The sequence below is a fragment of the Haliaeetus albicilla genome, chromosome 3 (assembly GCF_947461875.1).
Source record: "Haliaeetus albicilla chromosome 3, bHalAlb1.1, whole genome shotgun sequence".
Lineage (NCBI taxonomy): Eukaryota > Metazoa > Chordata > Aves > Accipitriformes > Accipitridae > Haliaeetus > Haliaeetus albicilla.
The window spans coordinates 54,110,939-54,138,040 of NC_091485.1; the positions used below are offsets into that span (position 1 = coordinate 54,110,939).

The following is a 27,102-nucleotide window of genomic DNA, read 5'->3' on the forward strand; positions in this document are numbered from 1 at the left end:
AAAGGCTTCTCACTTCTATTGGAGTTTCTGCCTGACATACAGCGAGTGCCACATGAAACAGAAGAACCTTCACAAATGACAGCAGTAGCTGAAACAGATTTAAAACATTATTTTACAAACCTGCACACAAACATTCAAGGCTAACGACACTTAGCTTCCACAGCCACTGACAACACAACTCTGTTCTTGAATGAAAATCAGCTCCTGGGAGAAAAAAAGAGCCTCTCACAGAGAAACCAGACAAACCAGAGAGGATATTTACATTTGAACGAAAACCAAACCCAAAGAGCTTCAAGTTTCATATTCACAAAGAGCCACGTCTGCCTCTAGATAACCTGGTGACACTATCAAACATTACCTGGAGTTAACTGTGGTTTACTAAGAGATACCGTTCCAACTCAGTGGACTGTGATCTGGACAAACCTGTACTTGTGTTTACCATCTCCCAGCAAGAACGGATCAATAAAAAAAATACCTGGACACGATGCCAGCTGCTCTTTGGGAAGTCCAGCTACCACTGCTTCCTTCCCCTGAGCTGTAAAGATTACTACACAGGTATAAATCCTAGGCTCTAGTCTCAACCCAGAACTTTCTTCTGGCTATTGAAACATTCAAAAAACACAGTATGTTTTCTCAGGGGGGTGTGGGGGAGGAAACAGCCAGAGTAAACAAACTCCAAAACTATTTAAGGTTTTAAGAATGGAGTATTATCACCCGCTCCATTCTTCAGGCAGCACAGAAATGCCTACAGCAAAGGTGAAACACATCTGTGCGAGATTCATTTTTTTTTCCCCAAGTCTGCTTTATAACACAGGACGAAACTTCCACAAAATGAATAAATATCCTTGATGACTGTTTTGTATTTGATTTTAAATGTACTTCTCTAACCTTGTTACGCTGCAATATGTGTGTGGTTTCCTTGCTACAGCTAGAGACAAAAATGAATCATACACTGTACCAGTGCCAAAACAGAGAATAAAACAGGCCTGATCACTGTTACTAAGGAATGAAAGTCCCCTGCAAAAACCTCAGCTGCACATCTGTTTCCATTGCAGGATTAACTTTTTCAGTGATTTTGAAATTTAATAACTTTACCTGAAAAATAAGGCATATAAAATATCAAAAAAGTTCTGGTAGTCTAGAAGTGAGACATTTTAATCAGATCATTTTAACATAGATAAGTTGTAAAAATTCCAATTTTAACAATTTAAGTTATTTACTATTACCAATTACTCAACACTGCATTAAAAAAATCAAAAACTGAGAAGTTATTCAGAAATTAATTCTGAAGGTTTTAGCTGCTCTTTCCTTCCTTTTTTTCCTCAAGTCTTTTTCCTGCTCACATCTTTTTAAGATCACCATTATCAGCAAAGGTATTAATGACAATTCCCTTTCTCTCCTTATTTCTGACCTTTTTGATTTGCAATCCCACTGTTCAGCACTCTTTGTCAAATCAATCTATTGACTGAAAGCTATCAAATACTGAAGGAACATAAATGATTCCTCACTCTTTTAAAGTTGCGTGCAGCTACAGAAGCATTCTGTTGCAAACTTTTAGCCAGCATTATTAAAGAACCCTCCTTAGAAGAGCAAAACTGTTATCACCCAGCAAAAGAAAATCATCACCTGTAGCTATCACAGTTGTGTAACTGTGAGAGCTATGCAATGGAATTTAAGGAAGCAGAAAGGCCAAGGCACATTCAAAAGGATTCCAACATCAAGACAGGTAGAGAATATGAATAATAAATGCAAATAAACTAGAACAACAATCTGCCAAGTCAACTCTCACGTCACAACATTATGTCCGAAAAGAACTGTTCCAGCTTGCATCGCAAGACTTTCATTATTTACTTACATTAGCAAGCCTGAACTCAAACTGAAATGTGTGCTGAGTGCAGCCTTTTAAAATAACTGCTGGTCAGGCTGACATTGTTCCATACTGGAAAGGTAAAAACTACATTGAAAAAGATATCGCTTTGTTTAACTTTTTATATAACTCATGTAGTTTATACCTGCCCACACTCCCTCATTAGAGAGGTTGCATCAGCTTCAGCTACATTTGCAGCTTTTCAATGGAACAGCAAAGAGTTTGTGTCAGAAACAACTAGCAAGTTATTAAAACTTAACATCTTTCCTGTCTAGGTGCAATCCCTCTCCTTTCTATTTAATGTCCTCCAAACATCCAGTCACATAGTCACCTCTGGAACCACAATCCTAGAGAGGACTGTGCTGCTGAGACAGAAGCAGGGGGAGAAGAAAAGGAGAAAGAAGAAATATGAAATGGGTGGAGCGAAAGATAAGCTACCAGAGAAGTCACAAGTCTCCAACTGGCACATCGATGTGGTATTGTTTGTTCACTAATTTCACCTCACCGATAATACTGTGGCATACAAATTACTGAGAGGAGGGAAAGGGGAGGAGGACATGACAAATTGTTCTCAGGATAGTAAGAAAAAAAGTATAGGTGTTTAGAAGTTGCATTTTTTCATTAGGTAGTCTCTTAGCCTGGTGTAAAATAATTGTGTAAGTGACAACTTCTACTCCCTCCTTAAGTTTGGCTTGGTAACAGAGAAGGAAATTAATATACCAGTTCAAATCACACCTGTGCTTCAGCATTCGTGACAACTAGGGTTCATACTTTAACTTTCTGTCTTAATAAGGACACCTTTTCTAATCCTTTTAGATTTGTCTAGAGTATCAAGATACACCAAGAAAGCTGAGTTACCAAGTCTTTTTTCTAGCAATCAGGACAATAAAATTTTTGTATTAAGTAAGAAGGTGTTTTGCACGTAGAATCAAGTATTTCCCATAGTGTACTTAACTATGCTACATAAAAGTCCAATACAGCCATGCCATACCTGGCAGGAATTGCACAGCAAGGCTACCATAATCACATCACAAGTGCTAATGTGGTTACAGGAGACACAATCTTATCCTTCTTCTGCCCCCCAAACAGTTCTTCCCCCAATAAAAACGTTATCTGCTTCTGACGCACAACATTATCAAATAATCTATGGATAACAGAGGCACACAAAGCTACACTAAGAACTCTTTGGACATTTAACATTGCACACTTGAGCAGTCAAAAATTAAGGATACCAGAATGCAAGCTGTCCATAAAAATTAAATTCAGCATCCCCTATCCATCCACTTGATTGTGTAGTTGATGCATTGGAAGGCAATGCAAATGCTGGTCCAGTCTCAGCACATATGATGGCTGGATGCGAGTATCTGATCCTCATCACCACTTTCAGGGTCATCAAGACATCTCTCCCCCTGTCCACAACAGAGATCCAACTGCCAGGGTGCTGTAGGCAGATGTGTAGATGAAGTGGGGCCAGTTGCTTCCCACCCAAGCAGCTAGCTGCTTACCACAGGGACAAGTTGCGAGTATAGGTAGGTGAACTCCAGTGAGAGAAGATGGAAGACTACTGCTGTTTGGATCCCACTTAGTGCTCTAAAAGCCATTTCCAGTTCTTGGGGAGAAAGGCACCAAGCCAGATGGAAGTATCCTAAAGGCTGGGTCTGGCTTCTGAACTTCCTGTAGGATCACATAGACATACTGATTTTTCTGGGGCTAGCCTCATCCCATGGATGGCAATTTTTCATTTCCCTATTAAATGAGGCCCCATACCTTGCGTATTGTACATTTTTTGCTTTACAACGTTATACAACACTGGATTCACAAATACCACACAAGTCCGTAAGATATTTTTACCAGACTAATGGCTTCAAAACCATTAACAAATCAGTCTTCAAAGTACTACTGTGAAATCTTCATAGTAGATTTCACTTCTGCAATGGAAGATTATTTTTCTGAATTTGCAAAATGGGAATTGGACACCAAGGCTAAAACTGCCACCTGAAATAAGATTAAGATATTGCAAGCTACCAAAGTTGTAAGGCAGTATAGGATTTTATAGGTTCAAAACTTATGCTAAGCACTGACAGCAGTAGCTACCTGCAGATCAACACCTGAATGTCTAAAAGATAGGTGTTTGTTTTCCTGTATACCCAAGAACTCCAAGGGCCTTACCCAACACCACATAAGTACTCTACAAGCAAGGCTACCACAGACTTCTCATTCTAGCATCTCCTATCCTAAGTTTATACCCCAGCACACTCCAAACAACATGGCTGTTGTCTATAATGATTTAAATGTCAACAATATTCTCTTCTGTTGTTAGGACATGGGAATGTTCTCTTACACAAAATTTCATACAATTTAGTAATGTGCAGACACCGAACGAGAAGAGTTAGCTAGCATTAGCTAGAATTAGTTTCTCTTTGAAACCTCCATCCCCATGATTTATGTTGGCCAATGGGTTTCTAAAGAAGAAAACAAACCTAGAAGAATGCCTTCCCTTACAGAGGCTATGGTCTGCTGCAGTGCTTTTCGAGCTCGGGGTTGTGGAATACATCTCGGTGGAGGAACACAAGAAACTGAAATAAATCCATGCTCCTGCAACAGCAGACATAGGATGGTAGCTTGGAGGGCTATCCAGGGCTAAGCTTCATTTAACCTTCCCACCCGTCCCTCCCCAGGAACCGAACCCATATGACACTGTGATGGCCCAGGTGTTGGCCAATATTTAGCAGGAGTTAAGGATAATACCTGTGAACAGTCCCTTCTTTCCTTCTATCATTTTCTTTTGCAGATGCTCAAGTTTGAGAGCTACAAAAATATGCATATGGCAGGAAGGGAACAATAATGGGAAATAGAGAAAGCTACCATAACAAGAGGGGAGATTTGATCTAAAAAAGTTTAAAAGCAGCTGTTTCCATAGTTTCAGCCTTCATCATCCTCAATTTCTCTATCCCAGCATGCAACCTTTTCTTCCTATTCTTCCTCAAGGCATACACTTACCCCTTTTCCTTCTCCCTCCTCTGTTGCCTCTATCCACCACCTTTTCCTATACCTCCTCTGAACCGGAGGTAGGCATCTCACTTTTTCTCAAGCCTCTTGACCTGGCAAAGAACCAAGAGCAGAGGAAGCATTCCCGCTTCTCACTTGGGTCTCTCATCACTGACTTGATGCCTGGCAGCTGGGAGACAAAATTTAAGTATCTCACCAATTGCTCCAATGGCTGAAAAAGTCCAGTTGTATGTGAAATATTCAGGAATTTAGGTGCCACACTAACCAGTCTTTAAAGAAAATGCTCAAAACCATTTTCTAAAAATTTGCCATTCTTTGCAAGTTTTCACAAGGCAAGAATAAAGATGGAACAAGGCTTCGGGGAGGGGGGGGGGGGGGGGAACAACAAACAAAGGACAACCACCTCTGCTCCAAAACAGACATTGTAACTTTCTTAGAGCAGTTGCAAGGGATTATATTTTTAAACAGTAAGAAACCTTTCCTCTGCATTCTCAGAAACAATATTTGGTGGGGGGTTTTTTTTGTTTAATATCCAAGTTGAGCCACAAAATATAAATGTTTCAGACCAACTACATTTTGAATGAGATATCATCAAACCCCTGAATGTTTGGTTTTATAATGTGAAGTATTAAACAATCTTATTTGTAGAAGATACTGTCAGTTCCAAGTATTGTATACACATACAGACATACACTCCTAAAAAGATGAATTCTTTGTTGCTTGCTTGATGATAGTGGCCCCAGTCAAAATGAACACCTACCAAAACCATTTCTACTACATCATACACTTAGCATACGTGTAAGTGTCTTTCCATATACAGTGTAAATTCTAAAAACAAAGCATGAAGAGAAAGGACACATCGCTCTTATTTTACAGGTAGGACGTTAAGCCAGACAGATAATGTGACTTGCCAAACTCTCACACAGACAATGCACAGAACAGCCTGACAATGGATGGAAGAGAACATGTCTTATCTCAGCCTGGGATTGCATGAACTGTCAGCCTCCTACACCTGAGCTACTAAGCATTAAGCCACAATAACTTAACAACTTGTGTTCATTTGCCTGTACCCTAATATACATAGCACACCAGCCCAGTCTCTTATCACCATGGCTATCCTTAAAAACATTTATAAATCCCACCACCATTTGGAGCAGAAATAAAGCAGTTTTTTTCCTCCCTCATATATATCCCCATAGTCTCTCTCAAATATCCATAGACTATGCCACTACAAAAAGATTATGTTTCTCCGTTTTATCCACTGCTCATTTTACAGTACAATAGCCTCTATGACTGACATCACTGGAGAAAGAGCCCTTAAATTTTTCTTTGCTCAGCAAAAACCATTGTCTGTAATGGTAGCCTGGAGGTATTTAATGCCATTCACGAGTATGCCTTTCTCATCTTCGAAGGACCCACATGTCTAGAAAGAAAGACAAATACTTGATAAAAAAAAGGACAAGAACCAATCCCAGGGAACTTGATGATATTTGCAGTACTAACTTCATAAACTGTAACAGAAAAATATTGATACTTTTAGATTAAATTTTCTGTAGTTAAGCGCCTAATGAAACTTAATCTACACATAGAAAAGCTCACTATAAAAAAAAAATTTAAAAGCTTGAAGGCCTTGCTTTTGCTTCTCCAAAGTGAAACAGTCTTCCCTAACCAAGAAATAAGTATGTACAAGACCAAGCTGGCTACGCTATCACTCAAACTAATTCTGAAATACAAGTTCAAAAAGGATTTAAATACTATACTACTGTAATCCCAAATTTAAATTAAAAAGCTATTTAAGCAATTACTTCATTTGGTCATGTTTTGTAAAAGGAACTGCAAACTTCCAACTCTCTCCTAATTTGTAAATTTGTGAAATACAGCATGAACTACATCATCAAAAATACCCTGTGGGAAGTGCTTATTTTTTTCCAGGCATTAGCTTGAAAGGGACAGGATTTAGCTTTTATGTAAGATGTACTCTTTCGATATACCTTTAATATATATTGTATAAAGGCCAATCTATATTTTACTCAAACATCATAGATCTTACAAGAATGTATTGAAATGTTACAATTTTAATACATTTCAAGGTATCAGTAACCATGAGAAAAAAACCCACTGTTATTTAACTAATCATTGACATTCCCCACTACCCTCAAAGTTCACCAGAGCATAAGAACAGTTGCACTGGATTTCACAAGTACAGGATCCTGTCTCCAGAACATGTAAAACTCCATGGTGCAGATTCAGGGTGAAAGAAATCTCCCACTGGGCCCATGCCCTAAACATGAACTCTTGTCAGACTGCCTTCAAACCCAAAAAGTAAGTTTATCTCCCTGCCAGTATGTTCTAACACTTCCTATATTGCCATCCATACAAACCCCAAGTCTCTCTCTCAATGCTGTGAATCCTCAAGTCAGTCTACGGTAATGAGCTCAACAGCCTAATGAAACATAGCTCAAAAAAATTTACTCCTTTAAAAATCAGTATTTAATTTGCTACTAATCTTACTGTCTTCTTGTTCTCACATTCTGATATGAGAACAGAAGTTCTAACTTACCCTCATCTTTCTCATACCTGAACAGAATTGCCACCTAGACAGATGTGAAGATTTGGAGCAGTGGGATTAGCCAGGGAAGCAAGTGCATGACCAGAGACTGACAGAGGGAAGTACTGTATAAATCTTAGCATCATTTACAGCTACACACAGCCACTTGTAATACAGTAAATTACATATTTTCTAGATTTACAAACAGTTGAAGGATACTTGTTTCTGCTTTTGTCAGTGCATTAGCAGAAAAACAGGAAATGAATCACACTGAAATAATAAACCTTGAGAAGAAACACCATGAAATTTTTTGGTCTTACATAAGATTCATTCTTTTTTAAAGTGACAGGAACTTCAATAGACAAATTGATCTAAAAAAACCCCACAGTTTTAATAGATAGTAGAGTTACTATGGATCGCTCAGAAAAGGAGAACAAATTTGGGTCCTTTTCTTTATTATGGCATATCACAGGTCTCTCCCACAGTCTAATGCATCACATTTTCAGCTGGCTATTGAATAAATGGAATTTAAGCGATCCACATATAAGTGCACTGACTGACAAAACACCAGCCAAGATAAGAAAAGACGGGAGGGCTGCCAAATAAACATCAGCACCAAATTACAGTGAACCCTTCATTTTCTTTTCAGCTTTACTACACAACAGGCTTTATTCTGAACAACTCAAGGCCTTCGTTTTACAGATACGCTGTTGATACTGCATTTACATTCAGCTAGAACTTCATTCAATGAACTTCAAGAAGATACAATGACAACAACAAAAATTGACCTCAAGTTCTGAAATCACTTTCCTATGCAAGTACAAAATCCTGTCATCCTTGAGCACCATTTCTTCTTGACTGACCCATCTCTTAAATAAGAGGAGTAAAAAATAACCATGTAAGAAAAAGATAGAGAAGTCAACTCCTCAAGAAAATGTCTTTCCACAAAAAATTAAAATGGCAGTCAAAAGCCAGATATTTTCACAGAATCATAGAATCATTTAGGTTGGAAAAGACCTTCAAGATCATCGAGTTCAACCATCATCCATGCCCACTAAAACATGTTCTGGAGTACCTTGTCTACGTGCTTTTTGAATACCTCCAGGGATGGCAACTCAACCACTTCCCTGGGCAGCCCATTCCAGTGCTTGACAACCCCTGTGGTGAAGAAATTTTTCCTTATGTCCAGTCTAAACCTCCCCTGGTGCAACCTGAGGCCATTTCCTCTCATCCCATCACTAGTTACTTGATAGAAGAGACCAGTACCCACCTGGCTACAATCTCCTTTCAGGTAGTTGTAGAGAGCAATAAGGTCTCCCCTCAGCCTCCTCTTCTCCAGACTAAACAGCCCCAGCTCCCTCAGCTGCTCCTCATAAGACTTGTGCTCCAGGCCCCTCACCAGCTTCATTGCCCTTCTCTGAACATGCTCCAGCAGCTCAATGCTTTTCCCGTAGTGAGGGGCCCAAAACTGAACACAGGACTCGAGGTGCAGCCTCACCAGTGCCCAGTACAGGGGAACAATCACCTCCCTGCTCCTGCTGGCCACACTATTTCTGATACAGGCCAGGATGCCATTGGCCTTCTTGGCCACCTGGGCACACTGCTGGCTCATGTTCAGCCGGCTGTCAACCAACACCCCCAGGTCTTTCTCTGCTGGGCAGCTTTCCAGCCACTTTTCCCCAAGCCTGTAGCGCTGCATGGGGTTGTTGTGACCCAAGTGCAGGACCTGGCACTTGGCCTTGTTGAACCTCATACGATTGGCCTCAGCCCATCGATCCAGCCTGTCCAGATGTCTCTGTAGAGCCTCCCTACCCTCAAGCAGATCGACCCTGCCTCCCAACTTGGTGTCGTCTGCAAGCTTGCTGAGGGTGCACTTAATCCCCTCATCCAAATCACCGATAAAGATATTAAACAGAATGGGGCCCAACACCAAGCCCTGGGGAGCACCACTTGTGACCTGCTGCCAACTGGATTTCACCCCATTCACCACAACCCTCTGGGCTCGTCCATCCACCCAGTTTTTCACCCAGCGAAGAGTACACTTGACTCAGGATGTCACAGGACATTTTAAGACAGCTGTCTAATTGCATATACAGAAGAAGAACAGAAGCAGGCTATAACCCCAACTAGATACCAGACTAATCACTTGAAATTCAACTTTGGACGAAAATATTTTTTCCGGCCATAATCAAAACTAGTCTACAGTGGGAAAACCTGAACAAAACTGCATTCTGAGCAGGTATGGTTTTTGTCTTAATAAATTTTACAGCAAACGGACAGCACATTTTTTTCTCATTTGTGAAGCATTATTAAACTTGTGATAGGATCCCCTTGGAGCATGCTGGATTGTCTTTCAGCCAACGCTGGTGTCCATTTCAGTGATTTAACCCCAGGCTGCAAAGTTTTCACCGGCCACCTGCAGGGGTCAGAAATGAACCTGTCTCCACAACTCAAAGCATAACTTCTGTCCTTTCCCAATCTGGGCTGGGGAAGCATCTTGGATTCAGTTTGGTTTTGTTTTAAAGGTGGAGGGGAAATTTGACCCCGTCAATCACTATATCACCTACTAAAAAAAAAAAAGGGGGGGGGGGGGGGGGATACAGCAGGAATATTCTGATACTCTTCATCTTACTAAGATTTCTTAGATACCTGACCAGGTATGCGCAGTTACACCAGGTACCACACTTCAGCCTAGAGGTGAATTCCCTTTCTTTGTTTTCCTTTACGGCATGGGGTGAAGTAACTCCCTGCTATTTCCATATTTCCCACTGATTACATATACCATCTAAAATAGACCATACTTTTTTTCAAAATCATTGAATTAAAGAAAAACATCAATATTGTAATAACAACCCAATTATTCAAAAGAATTATTTTTACTCTAAATCTTTTTTTTCCTCATTATTTTAAATGCCTCAGAAAGATATTAATCAGCTATAAACTAGTTTGCAACCACAACTGGCAAGAAGGACATTTTTCAACTGATGCCTTGGATGTCAGATGCTCCTGTAATTCAAAGTTCTGCCTTTTAAAAAGACTGTTAGTATACAATTTTTGGTGAGGAATGCAAGCTCCCTCAAATCTGGAACAAGATGTTAAGAGTGTTAAACCAAACATATAACCTTGAAGTTAAAGTTTTATGGCCATATAAATATATATTATTATTATTTCAGTTTTCTAACAAATATTTTCTTAAAAAAAAATCTTTCCCAAAATACCAAATACAGGATGGAAAGCAATGTACTTTATTACAGTGTAAGCATACTAACCTAATCTGACCAATAAACAAACTTGTGAAGAAAAGCATCCTTAAAAAAGAATTAAAGTAACTTTATTCTAATGAAACAAAGTATATTCTTATCTAGCTGTGACAGGGATTTTTTTTCCAGTAATTTAATGATTTTGATGCTGTAACATTTAATAATATGCCCTGATTAAAAGCAGGAGGAAGTCAGAGCAATTACTGAGCTAGGGAGAGCATTTGGTATATAAAACATAGTCCTTGTATTCGTATGTAATTCACATCTGGTCTGGCTTGTCAATAGGAATAAAATATTTCACTAATCATGGACTTGGAAAATGTTTCTCCGAACCTACCAAAAACTGCTGTGAAGTAGAACTGAACTGATAGAAATCTCAGAAGTTACATTATTTCCGGGAGATTGCTGAAAGCACTATATTAGAGCATAATATTAGAGGAGCACACTTTAATAAAAAGTTTTGATAACAGACCAAAGCAAACAAAAAAGCATCACATTTTTGAAAACGCTAAACATACACTTACAAACACAGCAAGAGTATATACACTGAGCATCTTAAGAGAAAGCAGTCCTTACAGGTCAGATTTGCAGAAGAAATGAACTGCCAATGAAATCTAATCAAGACAGAATTTCAGGAGCATTCAATACTGTAGTTATAAGAACAATGAAGACAAATAGGTGTCCAACACGTTTGAACATTTGATCTATGTGTGTATATATATAAGTTTATTTGAAGATCAAATATCTGCAGGCATCCTAATTAAGCAGCCTTTGCCAGTAAAAACTATTATGTTTTAATTATGTTCCTTAAGTAATGTCCTGGTTAAGCAGAGCATGAGAACAGACGCTATCTAGTCTATTTTTGGGATACTCTAGGTAAGGAGTCATTGAAGAAGAAAAGACACTGCCCTGCAGCATCAATGCTGAAAAAATTAGCTATAGTGCCTCTTTTCACCGAGGGAGCTCATCTCCAAGGAGAACTTTTCTTTTTACATCACAATAAAGATATGCAACAGATGAGAATAAATCCAGTAAATCTTTTCCAACACTAATTCACAGAATCATTTAGGTTGGAAAAGACTCAAGATCGAGTCCAACCGATAACCTAACGCTACCAAGTCCACCACTAAACCATGTCCCTAATGTAACCTAATTCAAGGTGCCCTATAGTAATAATTCTTTTCCTGTACAAGACCCAAGATGAAAATCCCTTTAGATTTATACACATGAATAAAAAATGTAACAAGGTAAGGTATATTTGGTTTATATTCATTTGAGAAAGGAAAGTGAAGTTATTTCACTTCTGAAGGAAGTTCTTTGAAGTCAGGAGCTTCACTGTTTATTTGAAACCATTTATTTCCTCCTACAGTTCCAAAGAAAATAGTTACACAAATACATGAGAGGAAGCAGGTGTATAATTTCATTGAAAAGCTATTTAAGTTTCTTAAAAAGGAACTTTATGTCAGCACAGGAGATCTTTCAAACATTTCCTTAAGTTACATGCTAGAACATATACTTTGATATTTACCTTGCTACTTTACAAAAGGAAAGCAACAACAGGGTATTATCCCACAGTACCAGTAAGCACTGCTCTATGACCCTATGCACAAAATTAAATGATCACAGTGCCAGGAAAACACCAATGTCATTTCAAGGCATAAATATATGAAGAAAATCCTCAACATGACTACAATTAGATGTTAAAACACCTAGGGACATGAGGGGGTAAAAAAAAAAAGAAACTAAGCTAGACTGCAGAATTCCGTAAGATACTACACCATTTGTTTTCAATGTGCCCTCAGTTTTAGTTCAAACTTACTTGTCTTATAAATCAGTTATCACTTATGTTACAGTAACACCTGGAGTTGTTCAATACTAATTAAGCTATATATAACTAGGAAATACATTTCCATGGGAAAAAAATACATTTACAAAGTTCTATTAATGTGCTGTTAGGCAGCTTGCAGGTTGTTTTATATTTTAATACCATTTCCTCCAACAATGCACAAAACTCCTCAAAGTGGACAGGAACATGGAAAACAAGTTCTACAGGAATGTAGATAGATATGAAGTTATTTCCCTGCATTTTAAAATGTCAAATACTAAAGGGAATGCATCTTTTCTAATGTGCAGAGCAAGAGGCTCTGGTGTAGAGGGGCTTTATGCTCAGTAAGCTTCATTTACATAGCTTGAGAGTCCTACAGATGAAGCAAGCCCCTACTGAACTAGCTTAAAAGGTTTCAATTAGTACAAGTAGCTGTCCATGCTGCCTCTGTTGGGGGTTAACCTACGCTGCAGCAGAAACTCAGAACAAGGCCACCTTGCACTCTTCAGAGCGAGGTCAGGTGTTCAGTTTAAACTGCCTATAAGATAGGTTTAAGCTAAATCTCCAGATCTGAATGGAAGCAGGGGCATTCATTTCATTATATTGATGGCTGTAGGTTAGTAAATTCCAAGAGGAGGACATTAATAAATAGGAGATGGTAACAGGTCTAAATTAACAATGTCATTATGACAGCAGCTAAGCTTCCAAAGTAGCTTGCTACACTATTCTGTGGGACTAACTCCCAAAAGGCAATCATTTACCAGAACTTACTCTACAGGCCAGATACGAGCAGCACATAAAACAGTACAGCAGTTGTACAAAAGGCAGCAGCAGGCTTAAAGCAAGGATGGATATAGCACCTCATGGTTAAACAGCAGATGTCATGGGGGAGGAGAATGTAAGCAGACAGTCAGATTAAGTCAAATTGGAAAAATATAACCATGCTATTGAAAACAGAAACTAAGTAATAAGAAGTTAAATGTATTGTGACTCACCTCGTTTTTACATTTAGCAAGTCATTTATTTCAAAAGACAATAATTTCTTGTTAAAAGAAGGGCTAGTAACTCTATTATGACTGCCTGACACTTCCCACTACAACATCCTATTTCCAAAGCTGCTTATAATATTCTCAAGCAAACTGGGCTGAAAGTTATATACCAATATCTTCTTCAGCACTTTTATTTCAACCAAACTGCTTAAGCCAATAAGAAGTAAAAAACACACACCTCAAAACCCCACAACACTTTAATGAAGAAAATTATCTTAGAAAATAAATCCAAAGCTTGCAGTATTTTCTCTGGAAAGGTTAGCACTAGCACACATTGAAGCTTGAATTTGAATTCTGGCCTGTGTATCTAGGATGTACATTTTATCAGCCTTCCAGCAGTGTGAATCTAGCTATGCCTGCAAGTTTTTGGGAATGGGAGAAGATAACATGATTTTCAGCAAAGAGCATGTATTTTATCTGCTAAAATCTCTCCTGAACTTGATCCAGCCTGGAACCAAACAGAATCTTCCCCTCCCAGTGTACAATATGCTGCTCAGAGTACCAGAAAATAAAGCTAGGAAGCTGACTTACCCTTTGCAAGATCCCTCTACTAAGTAACAGAAGATGTAGAAGATACTCTAACCAAATGTGGAGGGGGCAGGACTAAAGTCATGGAGAGAAGGGGGGTTGAGGGGAAGGAGATGAAAACAAGAATGGCTATGGTCCAAACTTGCTTAGACATGATCCTGAGCAACCTGACCTACCAGTAGCCCTGCTTTGAGCAAGGGCTGGAGTCCATGCTCTCCGAAAGTCTCTTTCAACCCAAACCATGCTGCAATTCTAACAACAGTGGAAGTGGTGGCTGCCAGAAGGGCAGCTGAAGTCTGCACCAAAACAGGAATAGGATGGCTGAACAGAGACTCCATCAGAGTGTGCTAGAGACAAAAATATAAGAAAAAATGGGATCACAGAGTGAGGACACCGACTGGAGTTGTTCAGGGAAGTAATCTGGAAACTCTAGCACAAGTAGTAAGAGACGATGTATCTCACAAAAAAGCCAGGGAGGCAGGAGAACTGACTGGCTGATCACAAACTCCAGAGGAAAACAAGCTAACAAGCACAGGGTGAAGAAAAGAAACAGACCCTACAAAGAGTAGTTGACCTAGCAGAGAGAGGGAGCATCTCCAAATGACAAGAGAGAAAGGTAAAGACATCAGATTAGGTATTGAAAAGGATATTAATTTAGATTGGCTAAGATACCTTCCTAACAAAAATCATAACTGACTAAATATGAAAAGGATTTAGATAAACCACTGTTAAGTATGCAGAAGGTAAAAGGTACATTGCTCATGACAAAAAAAAAAGCAGCAAAAGCAGCTTGTACTGTCAAAGCGTGCCTTCCCCTAGCGCTCATCCTCCACAGTCCAAAGACATCCATAAAACCCACTGCATAAGCACATGGATCATACTGTCTAGGGTTGATCCGTATAAAGCATGACAGAGTATTATTAGATACTACTAGCTCAAATAGCAGCAGTCTGCCTAGTGAGTAGCTTCCAAACCTGCTGATATGATTGCAGTTATTATTTTTAACAGCTAGGAAACAGCACAAAAACTACATTAGAAATAACTTCATCAAGTAAACAGGATTAAGCCCTGGAGTTCGGAAATGAGCACTGAAGTACATTTCGACAGTATAATTGCATGGCTTTTATCTCCCCCCCCCCCCCCCCCCCCCCGGAATCTCTGCCAGGTTCACACTTACCAGGTCACTGCTCAGTATTTTGTTTGTTCTTACTCACTGTGCCCACTATCTAAAAATAAAACAATTAAAAAAAAAATACCGCATATAATGCTACATTGAAAGCAGGAATTGATTTCCTCATAGGCCATTGCAGAGCACTGGTATGTTATATTAATATTGCTGAAGTAGTCAAATACCATACTCATCCCACTGAAGTAGCATCGTTATTATCCCTATTAACATATACAATATTAAAGCATATGATTAAGGATGGATTTATTTACCAACCTCAGGTGCCTGATCTGAGATACCCAAGAACTTAATTTCTTTCAGGCTGTTACACAGCAAATTATATGTTCAAAGATACCTGCAGTACCAACTATGTACACATACACCACCTCCACCCCCCTGCCAAACCAAGAAATACCACTGATATTACACAGCCAGGTTTCAGATGCCTTCATCAGGCAAGAAGAAAATCTTTTCAGTTTCTGCTTTATTTGCATTATATCTCCAAACTTATTCAAAGGAAAATCTCCCTAGGAGACCAAGTTTATTGCTGTCCAACCTAGATGAACTCCTCAGTGGACAGGGCAAATATATTCTGAGGAATGCTTGTGCGGGGAAGAAAAAGAAACCAGAAAGCCACAGCTGTACAATTAAGGACTATTAACTTAATAGAGGTAGGCACAAAAGGTAACCAAACTATGGTTGCTTTTTCAACTTTATTTCTGGCATTTCTTAATATTTGAGAATTTGACCTGAAACCTTAAAATGCCAATAAACTGCATGCAATGGCAGAATCAGTTCCACTTTATTGACATGTCCTATCCTTCACATTACAAAACAAGGGCAAATAGGTCATTTAATTGCTGCAGAAGCCATACCTACCTGTTTCTAGTATTGCTAGTGCGCTCATCCTGATTTCTGAGAAACAAAGTTAAACTGCCAGCATCCTGAAGGCATCTTCCTTGTCTTTACAAGAAAAAAGACAGACTTCTTGCATTCCACACACTTAAAACCTGAGCCATTCTTCACCTACAAAACGCACGGTTTTGCAGAATGCCCATTAGAGAAGTTAAAATTACTGCAAGTACATATTGAGTTAGACAATACTTACTCAAAGCCATACTCCAGTCAACTACTTTGATGACTTGACAGTCACGTGATAATGAAGGTAAATCTAATAACCTCCCTTTTTTGAAGGAAATCAAATCATGAAAACAAGGTTTTATCTTCACCACCAAATATTGCAAAGCCACCCATATTCAGTAACTAGTCTACAGTAATACTGCACAAACAAAGCACACATTTCAGAGAGCTGAACTTTAAAGGTGACTAGTTCTAACTTCAGAAGGACTACATCTTACAGACAGCTTCAGTACCTACATTGCTTTTTCACAGACAAAAGCATCAATCTACCAAGGCTTTCCATAAAGTGTTGTATTTTCGTTCACTGTACTGCCAAACTGGAAGCTCCCTCCTTTCAGAGTTCCAATTTGTTCTCTCACTGAATTCATTGTAGCACAATAAAACTATTCCTCTGCATACTTAGAGGTGTGTTTTCATGCAATTCAGGAGGAACACCAACCATAGCAAAGTACATATTCTTTACTGGTTTTACTTTTACCCACCAGAGATGATCAAAAGCAAATTTACAGAAGGTTTAAGAGAATCATTTAAGTCCTGCAAATGCAGCATACTGTGGCTTTACATTAATTGTACATATGCCATTTTCTGTATAATGGCTTTAAAAGGCATATAGAACACAGATCCCCACAGCTTGTAGGAGAAAATTTATGTTGAAACTGTGACTTAGAAATCATTTGTTACCCTTAAAACAGAAAGGTAATATTGCATGACCTTTGAGGTAAGAAAAAGGGTATGATTATATAGCCCTAAAAAAAACAACCCCCAAAAAAACCCAAACAAAAAACCAAACCAAAAAAACCCCAGCAGTACCTCACACCTCAGAAGCAAAACAGAAAAAAAGCAACAATGAAAACAAAACCATGTCACTGTCTTCATATTTTACTCAAACAACACTTTTTGGTCTAGATCCAGCCACGATATTATGTTGATTAGGGCAGGGTGTAGGAGGTGGGAAGAAACAGTTTTTACTGCTTACTGTTTTAGAGAAAGAGCTGAAACACTGCTGGGCAGGACTAAACAGGATGATTCTATTTCTTAACCCATTCCCCAGTAAACACCACCTCTTGCAAAGCTCCAATTCAACAGCAGAAGATAAGTTTATCTGGCACATCATATACCTTATCTACTAACTAAATTAACACTGAAAACAGGGGAGCTTGTTCTTCCTTTCCCAGACAGGCAGGCAGCATGTAATCCTAATAATCTGAATTCTTGCAAGGCAGGATCTTTCTCTTTGTTTATCCTTGTTCTCTTTTCATTAGTTAGTTAATCCATTACCTAATTCATCTTGGAATCATCTTTAATTGTTAATAATGGAAAGACTCAGGACCTCTGTGCTGAGCTTACAGGGCTCTCTTCTATTCTTACCCTGGCTGAATTTCTGCCTGGTGTCAGGTCACAGAAGGCAAAGCCTACTTTACTGCACCACCACGGCAAAGTCTGAACAAAAACGTACTGCCACATAAAGGGGGAGGAAAAAAAAAAAGGCAATGAAGGGGAAGAAAGGAAGGAGAAAAGTAACTAGTCAGGTAGGAACTTAAGGAGGAAAGCGCTTTTGGTCCCTAGATACAAAAATCCCTCAGTCCAAATGGAGATGACTTAAAACCATGGTGCTGTGAAATTAAGACAAATAGTGAGCACAACAGCTTTGCAGGTTTCTTCTCTATGTTGTCCCACATATAAACTTGCACTGACTGCAGAATCTTTCACTTCAAGAAAGCAACAGCCTGGCTTCACAGGCTAAGCACTAAAGAACCCTTTGCTTAAAAAGGACCCAGAAGTTTGATACCTCCATCTCTGACCCTGAGTAAAAGGGCTCCTGGTCTCCCAAGATGTATTTTTAGCAGTGTCATATAAAGGAAAGCTTGACTCCTTTTCCTGAAAATGCATTCAAACAAAAAGTAAGTATCAGATACAGCTTCACAGGTAAAATGAAGCTGAGAAAGTAACTGCTTTTCTCAGGAAACTAAAGCAAGGTCTTCAAGTCAGAAAAAAAACCTAAGTAACTTTAAACTCTATTCTGTTTATATTTGACTGAAAATAGAGGAACACAAAGTCAGAGCACCTCCATCAGGACATAAAGTGTGTGTCTTTGATAAAAATTATTTTTCCAGTACACATTCTAAAAATAAAGTCTTTAACCTTGATCACACTTCTTGCAGCAACATTTCTTTACATTGATCAACATATTAGATTGCTTATTACGGCAACACAAGGGGCAGACCCCAAAGTAAGACACTTGCCAATGGCTGACCAGAAGAAAATGTTTCTCAGCAGGCTTAACCTTTGCCAGTTGGGTGGTCTCACTACAGCCACTATTTATTCCCATCCAAATATTCTTCCACTATTAGATGTTTGAGGGACAACTGGATGCTCCCTACATAAAGCATTTTGATATGAAGGAGAAAAGCCAAACAGTACGTTGCAACAACCACTCTGTCAGCATCTTCACTTACTACATACAGTCCCCATACAGATGCTCAGTTAATACTTACTAAAACATTTACTGTCAAGATACAATTAGATCTTGGTACAAGGAAGAGCTGCAGCACTGAATATGGGCTGAGCATATGGCCCCTGATTTTCAGGTCATAAAAAGCCCAAAGCACTCATCAACTACCTAATTTAGTCAGAATAAAAGCCTTGTGTTCCCTAAAAAAAGTATAAATGTTTCTTCCTGAGATTGAGTTCTGAATGACGATACTGCAGAAGATCTGCCAAAACATCCCTCTCCTTGTCCAGTTTCACTGAAATATACTGTAAATTCTGTGCACCATGTACTTTCAGCAAAGGAAATGGATGAATGACACATGAAAGCATGGCACCACCAATAGTCTTTTCCTCTAGAATTATGGCGCAACCGTTGTGGTGCTATGAAAGACTCTTACTTGCCTAAAAACAGACAGTGAACAAGGCTATTTTATACAAGTATTTAAAAATAAAAACAAGGCACAGCAACACTAATCATCATATCCAAAACACTAGCCAGGTAGCACTGTAAAATCCCCATGCCTCAACTAAAACCTTCAGTCCCACCTGAACCTCTACTGTTCAGTAGATTGCCTGAGGTGCTGGACCACTTCGCACTCCCTACAAACCACTTCTTGAAAACATACACAAGGTAAATTTGTCTCACCAGAAGTCTTACACAGTGCACTAAACAGTATAGCTGGAACTGTCTTACAGATTAAGCATTTTCAGATAAAAATAGAACTTGATTAACTTGATGTGGCTCACTGAGTTTGGTTTTACGTGAAAGATCTGATCATTAACTGAGAAACTTAAGAGTGATACCTTTATTTATTAAGGATATGCAGCATCAGTGAAACACAATGAGAACAAAGCAACATGATTCTTACTGCAGACAGTTTCTCCAGTTAGTCCCCTTGCTGAAGCAGTTCTTCATTCACTAAATGGAACAAATGAAGGGGACAGCCAGGGGCTCCAATTTAGAATAAGAGCTCTAATCTGCCTTATGGGAACAGCTAAAGGACCTATGCAAAACTGTTTGTTTAACAGCAATTTGTCTCAACTATAAATGGAAACAGAACAAAACTGACATAGTCCCACAATGACAGTTTGTGCTGAACAATAACAGGATACTTGCATTAAGAGTTGTGCTCTACTTAGGAAGCAGAAACAAGTGACTATACCAAATTGAATTGGTACAAACATTTATTTCTGCAAGATGCCCTTCAAATGTCTTGCCGAAGACATCATTAGGGGATATGCTGGCCTCTAAAGAGAGGAAGTTTTAATGCCTGAGGAAACACATGTGTATATGTAATTTTTATTTAAGCTCATTTCATTAGCTCTTTTTGCTAAGTTGCTTTAGGTTAAAGTGACTCTTATATCAGCTTTCCAGGCTGCTGCAATATATCTAGATGTGAACTGAACATGTTGCATACTCGCCTTTCAGAAAAAAAAAAAGTTCTATAGCTATTCTCATCTTATAAATGCCAATTACAGTTGTGGTGTTCTGGCTACCTGTCCAACAAGATACTAATAGTTACCCAGCAGGTGACAGTCTTCAATCCACAGTTTAAGAGTGGAAAAGCCTACAGTAATCTTTCCATTGCAAAAAAGTAACCTAAAATGGAAGCACTCCTACTTTTTCTTATTCTGCAGATAAGCTTTTAGGTAGGGTTAATTCTTTTCAGAATTATGCCATGACTTCCATGAAAGTGAAGTAAAACAGACAGTTGAGGCCTTCCTCACTTGCCTTAATGAGTAAAGACCTAAGGGTGCTATCACAAATGACATCTCACAGCTCAGCTATGGGGTTTTTCTTCCTTCTCCAAATTGTACTTTGAAGAACTTAAAGACTATTCCAAAGCTGGTATAAGCCATGCTTGCAACAGAAAGAAAGTTTCTAGTAGAGCCCCGTAATATTCAAGTCCCACGTAACATTTACAGTTCCTTTGAGATACCCATTGCTTTGTTTTGGATCCTGGAGTCAGCACCTGCACTAAGAGAAAAAAAGAAGAGAAAAAACCAAGCAACCCATGGCAGAGAAGGGCCAGCAACGAAAACCAAGGTAAAACACAGTTCCATAGTGCCTGAGAATTGCCAGAAATGTACATGAAACAACCAGAGATCACTGAAGAAAGAAGGCTAAGCTGCTTTACGACTCAGATGAGCAAAGGCTCTTCCACAAAGTCTCTTCTCACCAACTAAAAAATAAACTTACAAGAAAATCTGGGATCATTAGTTTACAGAAGTTTGGAAGAAACCTATCAATCCATAAATATCAGCAATAGGCCAAATACCTAGTTATATTAGAACTTACCACAAAGCACTAAGGAATAAAATAAAAAAAGAGTGCCTGAAGAAATCTTCTGAAGTAACCTTCAAGTGAATACTTAAGTGGGAAGACTGAAATTCTGCTCTGAATTCTACTCTTTAGTTCAAACTCACAGTTGTTTATTTGGACTTTTATTTCTTTCCAAGTTAAAGCAGAACACACAAGATCTGAAATCTAATCTACATACACAACACAAAAAGGTTTCAGTTTTTCCTTAAAGATTATTTCACTGAAGATTTAAAAGACAAACTACTAGAAGCAAACTAACATCAGACTAAACCATGGATAAAACTTCCACTTCAGAGACTCAGAAATAAAAGTAAGTCTCCTCTCGTGAAAAAAATAAGAACATTAAAAAAAACAAACAACTGTTTCTGAGGTACAGATACAGCCTCTTCCATATTCTTCCTACGGGGGGAGGAGGGGAAGTCATACACTGCAACACTACTAAAACCAACCAGTTCTCTAAGACTCAATGTAACTTTTTACCTTCTTGGTGGAAGTCTACCTTCAGGTGCAATTCAGATGCTTTTAGCAATATAAGATCCAACACCATTCTCAGTATCTTGAAGCTGTGTTACATACACGGTTCATTCAGCTACACATCTTCCATCGGTTAACAGAGAAGGGACAATGGAAACTTAGAGCCAAGACAAACGCAAAAAGAGAAAAATCTGAAATCAACTTCTTTATGGATAAGGCAGTGTTAGAATGAATATTTTTATTGGTCCTTCAAAGAGTCTTTGCTACACCTTAGCTACAAACCAGAAATCGCCCTAAGAAGAGTAGAGCCCAAAACACGTATCCATCAACTCCTTCTAGTCAGGTATTAACATTTATTCTACTAGGCTGGTATGTGGTATTTACGTACAATTCAGAAAACAAATCACAAAGCTAATTATGGATGTCTGACCACGGGCCAGAGTAAGCTGACCCCATAATGGAGACCACAAGCTTGGCTAAAGGCCATCAGAGGACAGTGGTGCAGAACAGTAGAGTTGTACTTCAGAGTTCAAAGGTCTTAGTGCTTCCAAACCAGGATTCAGAAGTCCTGTGAAAAGTTTTAGGCATCCTACTTTGTTTCCCTGGAAAGTGGGGGAGTGGGGTGGGGGATGAGAAATCTTTGTCAGGAATATTTTAATAAGACTAAGCAAGGATCAAACAGGCCCAAGCAAACAGAAAAAAAACCCCCAAACTGGACTGGTTAGGAAGAATCACCAACCGCACTGAACAAATTCAGTCTGAAGTTTTTGTCATGGGGAGTACTAGCTAAATGCTGTTAATTAGTAACAGGAAAAAAAAGTACACACGTTTTCCATCATAAAAGGCCCTACCCAACTGCCGAAAGAATTCAAGGACTTCTGTTCTTTCACAGGTTGACAATATTCACATAAAACAAGTTTTCCTAATGCATATATTAATACTAACTGGGAATTCCATAGCTAAGGGAGTTTTAATGTCTCATTTACTAATGGAGAGACCAGGATTTGCACACACTACGAAGGTAAACAAATACATCTGTCAAGCATCTTCCTTCCTCCTGAGCTTCAGCTAGCATAATTAATCAAAATCTGATGATTGCTCTATATAGGAAATGCATCATTTGTCTGGTAGATTTAAGGTGAAGGGGAAAGAAGAGCACCACACATATACATTTCAACTCCCGTAACAGCTAGAATTCAGCATTTTATAAATGCTGAATTGTATACAGCACAACTGTATGCCAGAAACTCTGGCATACTTCAAGAAATATGCATATAGAAGAGTTACACATACGTAAGCCTTTTACTGAACTCATTTTTAAGAGAAGCATTGTTGCTATTATGCAAAAGTAAAACTTTCATTTTCTAGACCAAACAGGCCTAGTTTACATGCAACTAAAAAAAAGAAATGCTTTCTCAGCTTTCTGAAGGTTTAAAAGTACAAGCATTTAAATGTTTACAGTTAAATAATGGTAAGATCTTGGAAATTGTTAAGTAATGTTACGCAGCCATCATTTCTAAGCATGCAAGTGAATTCTGTTAATCAGCAATTCAGAATTTATAATTCAGTTTGACCTGGATATTAAACTGAAAACGTTCTTTTCCAATGAAGTAGAAAACACAGTAGAAAACATATCATCAGATACTGAAACACGGTTCTTTGGCTGACAAAAAAAGGAATTATTTAAAAAAAAAGGCTTTGAAGGAAAAAACTTAATTTTTAAGAATGAATTTACTATTAGTTTTGTCTACGGAATTAAATCCTGCAAGACCCATTTCTCAAACTGCCCTCTGCTTTTTAAAAATAATCCTGTCCTTGATGAGAATTGAGATAAAGCACCAATCAGTACCAATGCCAACTACAGTATTTTAACAGAAACAAGATTTGTTGTGCTCCTCACAGGGAAACACAGGCACATTTCCAATAAGTGACCACAAGGGCACGGAGGCTTCAAATTTTGATTTCTCTGCTCAGCAGTAACTGCATTCTATTACTGTCCCTTTGGCATATCCCCATAACTCTACTCCACTACCATCCCTCTGGCAAAGCCCCATTCCTTTCTGTCAGAGAGTACTGGAGCAGGAGGGGAAGGGCAGAAGGACACCTCCCCTTTGCCAACCATCACCTCTTCAGCCCACTTACACGCATGCTGGCTTTCAGATTGTTTGTTACCCATTTTTCCCTATACTTCCAAGATGCGCCTGCAATAGTTGCTGTGTGGATAGTGCACTGCCAGGTGGAAAACTCCCAGCTCTGCAGAAGGACCTGTGCAAGGAAAACACTCGGCAAGACGCTGGCTATCACCACGGCTTGTCCCCCCACCGCCTTTACAGCCGAGGTGCAATAGCCCTAGTCACTCAAACCCCCTCCACTCCTCCGATCCACCGGATCCGGGGTGGACAACCGAGCACGGAGAGGCAGACTTGAAACTCCCGGGGCGGGGGGAAGGGAGCGTGCAAACCTGCCCCCCCGGACTGCGCTGAAGGCCCAGGAGCTGCGTGCACTGCTCCCCCCGTGCCCTGCAAGTTCGAGTGCAAGAGTTTGCAGGGCCCCGCCGGCGGCGCGACGCCGCTGCCGGGCGGCGGGAGCGAGGCGCCCGCCGAGGCCCCCCCGCGGCGCCGCGGCCCACGCGGAGGGCGGCAGCTCCTCCCCGCACACCCCCGCCCGCCACGCCGAGGCCAAGCGAAACCCACCCGGCGGCTCCCCCGCTACCCCAGCCCCTCGGGCGGGGAGCGGCCCGGGCCGGCCGTGCCCCCCTCCTCCGCCACGGCTCGGGGCGGGACGGGACGGGCCCCTCGCTCCGCCCGGGGGGGAGCCGAGGGGAGACAATGGGTACGATGACTTCACCCTCCAGCAATGTGAGGAGCAGCGGCGGACGCCGCCGACTTACCTCCGGCCCCCGGGACGACCCCCCGGGCCGCGGCGGGGACCCAGCGGGGCCCTCTCCCACCCGGGCTCGGGCCCCCGCCCAGAGGCGGCTCCGGCTCGAAGGCTCCGCTCCACCCCTCCTCGCCCTCCGCCACGCTCAGGGCGGCGGCTGCCGGCCGCCGGAGGAGGCCCGAGGCGGGGGACGCCCCGCGCCACGGACGGGCCCCTCCGCGCCCCCTGCCCCGCCGCGGGCCCACCCCCGGTACCTGCGAGTCGGCGGGAGGAAGCGGCGCCGTTCCGCCCGCCCGGGCCCGGCCCCCCGCAGGAAACGTCTCCGTGTGTCTGTGTATGCGTGTGTGTGTGTGTGTGCGTGCGTGTATGTGTGAGGAACGGAGGGGGGCGGTGCTGCCCCGGGCGGGGCGGGGCGGGGCGGGGCGGGCCCGGCGGCGCGGGGCGGGGCGGGGCGGGGCCGGGTCTGGCCGCGGAGGGAAGGCGGCGCCCGGGTGGTTGGTTTGCGCGACGCGCTGAGCTCACGCGCACGGCGGTGCCGCCCCCTCGCCCTCCCCCCCGGCGGCCGTTGGGGCGGGGCGGCCCCAGCGGGCGGCCGGCGTCGCGCTCCGCGCCGCCCTCCCCGCCGCGCGCCGCGGGGGCGGTGGGAACCGGGGGCGCCTGCCCCTTCCCCCGCTCTCTGCCGCTCCTGGGCCCGGGGGTGGTCTGGCCCGGCGCCGGCGGGGCGGGGGCGGTGTCCGTTCCCCGGTGGCTGGGGTCAGCTGCCGGGCCGGTGCGCGGGGACTCCGCGGCGCTGCCGACAGCAGCGGCGGCGGCGGCGGCGGCAACACAGAGTAATTATATTTACTATTCCGCGGGCTTCATACCCGTTCAAACGTAAAAGTGCAAGGCGAAGAATGAACTGTTGAGGCGGTTCGATAGGGTCATGCCGCAGAACGCTGATTCACTCGCCGAAATGGCAAAGCGCTGATGCCACGCTGTAAAATACAGACGTTTCTTCTCCCCCCCCCGCCCCGTTCTTCTTGCCATTTGAAACAGGACCCGTCTCAGAATTTGCCCAGAAGCCCCCAACTTTCCTTTCGCGGCACGACCCTGCTCTCCGCGGTGAACCGCGGTCAACCCCGGGCTCGCCGGGCGCCGGCGTTCGGTAGCTACAGTGCTGCTGTGCCTCCGACCGTGCCGTACGGCTCTCCCGTCCCCATTGTTCGGTTTCTCCGTCTCCCTTTACTACCGACCTTCGCGCCGTCTTTCACGGGATTCCCTCTGTCTGCAATCTTATCTTAGCCGCGGCCCTCTCCCACAGCCTGCTGGCTGCTCCTGACCTCCGCTTCTGGGCCAGCTCCGAACCCCTCTGTCCTCTGGCTTGTTTTAAGAATTATTTGCATACATTAATATTACATTGGTGTTAAATCGTGTGCCGCCGCCTTCTTTCTCTAGGTAATCGTTCATATTGTCTCATGTCAGTTCTGAATTCTCTGGAACTGGAGTTTATCTTGTGCTTATATATGACTACTGGTGCTTCCCTTAAGCTGGTATGAAACCTGAAAGCTTACTCCAGAAAAAGTTACGAAGTACCTAACCTGCGTTTAACATGTGCAAATATTGTAAAATGAATAAAACGTACCATGTGCGTCCTGCGAGATTTGCAATGTGTGGTCTGTTAAAGGCTTGCACGTATACTTACCTTTATTTATGTGCGTGGTTCCATTTAAGTCAATAGGACTACTTCCAGTACATCAAATTAAGGGTGAATACGAGTCATTCCATGGTGAGATACTTAATCTGAAATGACAGAATAGGCAATTACAACAAACAGGGAGGGGAAGTGGAAAATGAGAGTAACAGCAATGAGATTATACTGGAATTTTAGTATGTTGTGTACAAAACACGGCAGTTCCTTCTTTGCTTGTAAAACCCAGTAGCTAGGTGAGTTACTTAGGCTCCCGTCCTGCAAACATGTACATGTCACTTAAGGCATGTAAGTGGTGCCATTGTATTTGGTTGGGTAAGATATGCAGAAGAATATTACATTTAACTGTTTGCAGGGTAAAGTCTTTGACACTTTCTTATGTATGAGATTTGGTACAGAGAAATTGGAATTAAAGAACTGAAGTTCATAAAATTAGGGGAGAAAAAAGAAAGGCAAGAGTGGAGGTGAATGAGGGAAAGAAAATGAAGAGGGGAACAGAAAGAGTAGCGTATAGAATAGCGTGATAGGATAGTGAAAAAATTTTGACTGGAACAGGGACAGCAAACCATTTTACCAACTCAAATGTGCAACCACCAATGAAACAAAAACCAGCAACAAGAAATGCAAAGCAATGCAGTAATGTGTTACTTTCTGAGTGTCCAGAGGGATTCAGCAAATCAGTACAAGTATTCTGAAGTATCTTGTCTAATGCTGGAGAACAGGAGGGGAACGGAGCCCAAGTGTTTTAAAATCCTGCACTGGGAGATTGAGCAGTCACTGTGGTGGTCAGATGGTTTCTCCTGGAAGCTGATGAGGGACAAAGTAAACCTCCAGCCAGCCACCCTCCTGAGAGC

At 41.4% G+C, this 27,102-nt stretch overlaps 1 protein-coding gene across 4 annotated transcripts in view; it reads right to left on the bottom strand.

Moving 5' to 3' along the window:
• Positions 1 to 26,313, bottom strand: part of RNF19A (ring finger protein 19A, RBR E3 ubiquitin protein ligase) — a 62,422-nt gene extending 36,109 nt beyond the window's left edge. The window contains exon 1 of one of the 4 annotated variants that reach the window (XM_069779777.1): positions 26,243 to 26,313. The gene's annotated coding sequence lies outside the window, so the exon portion shown is untranslated. Of the gene's footprint in view, positions 1 to 21,687; positions 21,828 to 24,571; positions 24,636 to 24,815; positions 24,949 to 26,242 lie in introns of those variants that run through there. The other 3 variants (XM_069779775.1, XM_069779778.1, XM_069779776.1) reach the window with 3 other exon arrangements.
• Positions 26,314 to 27,102: the final 789 nt, after the last annotated feature.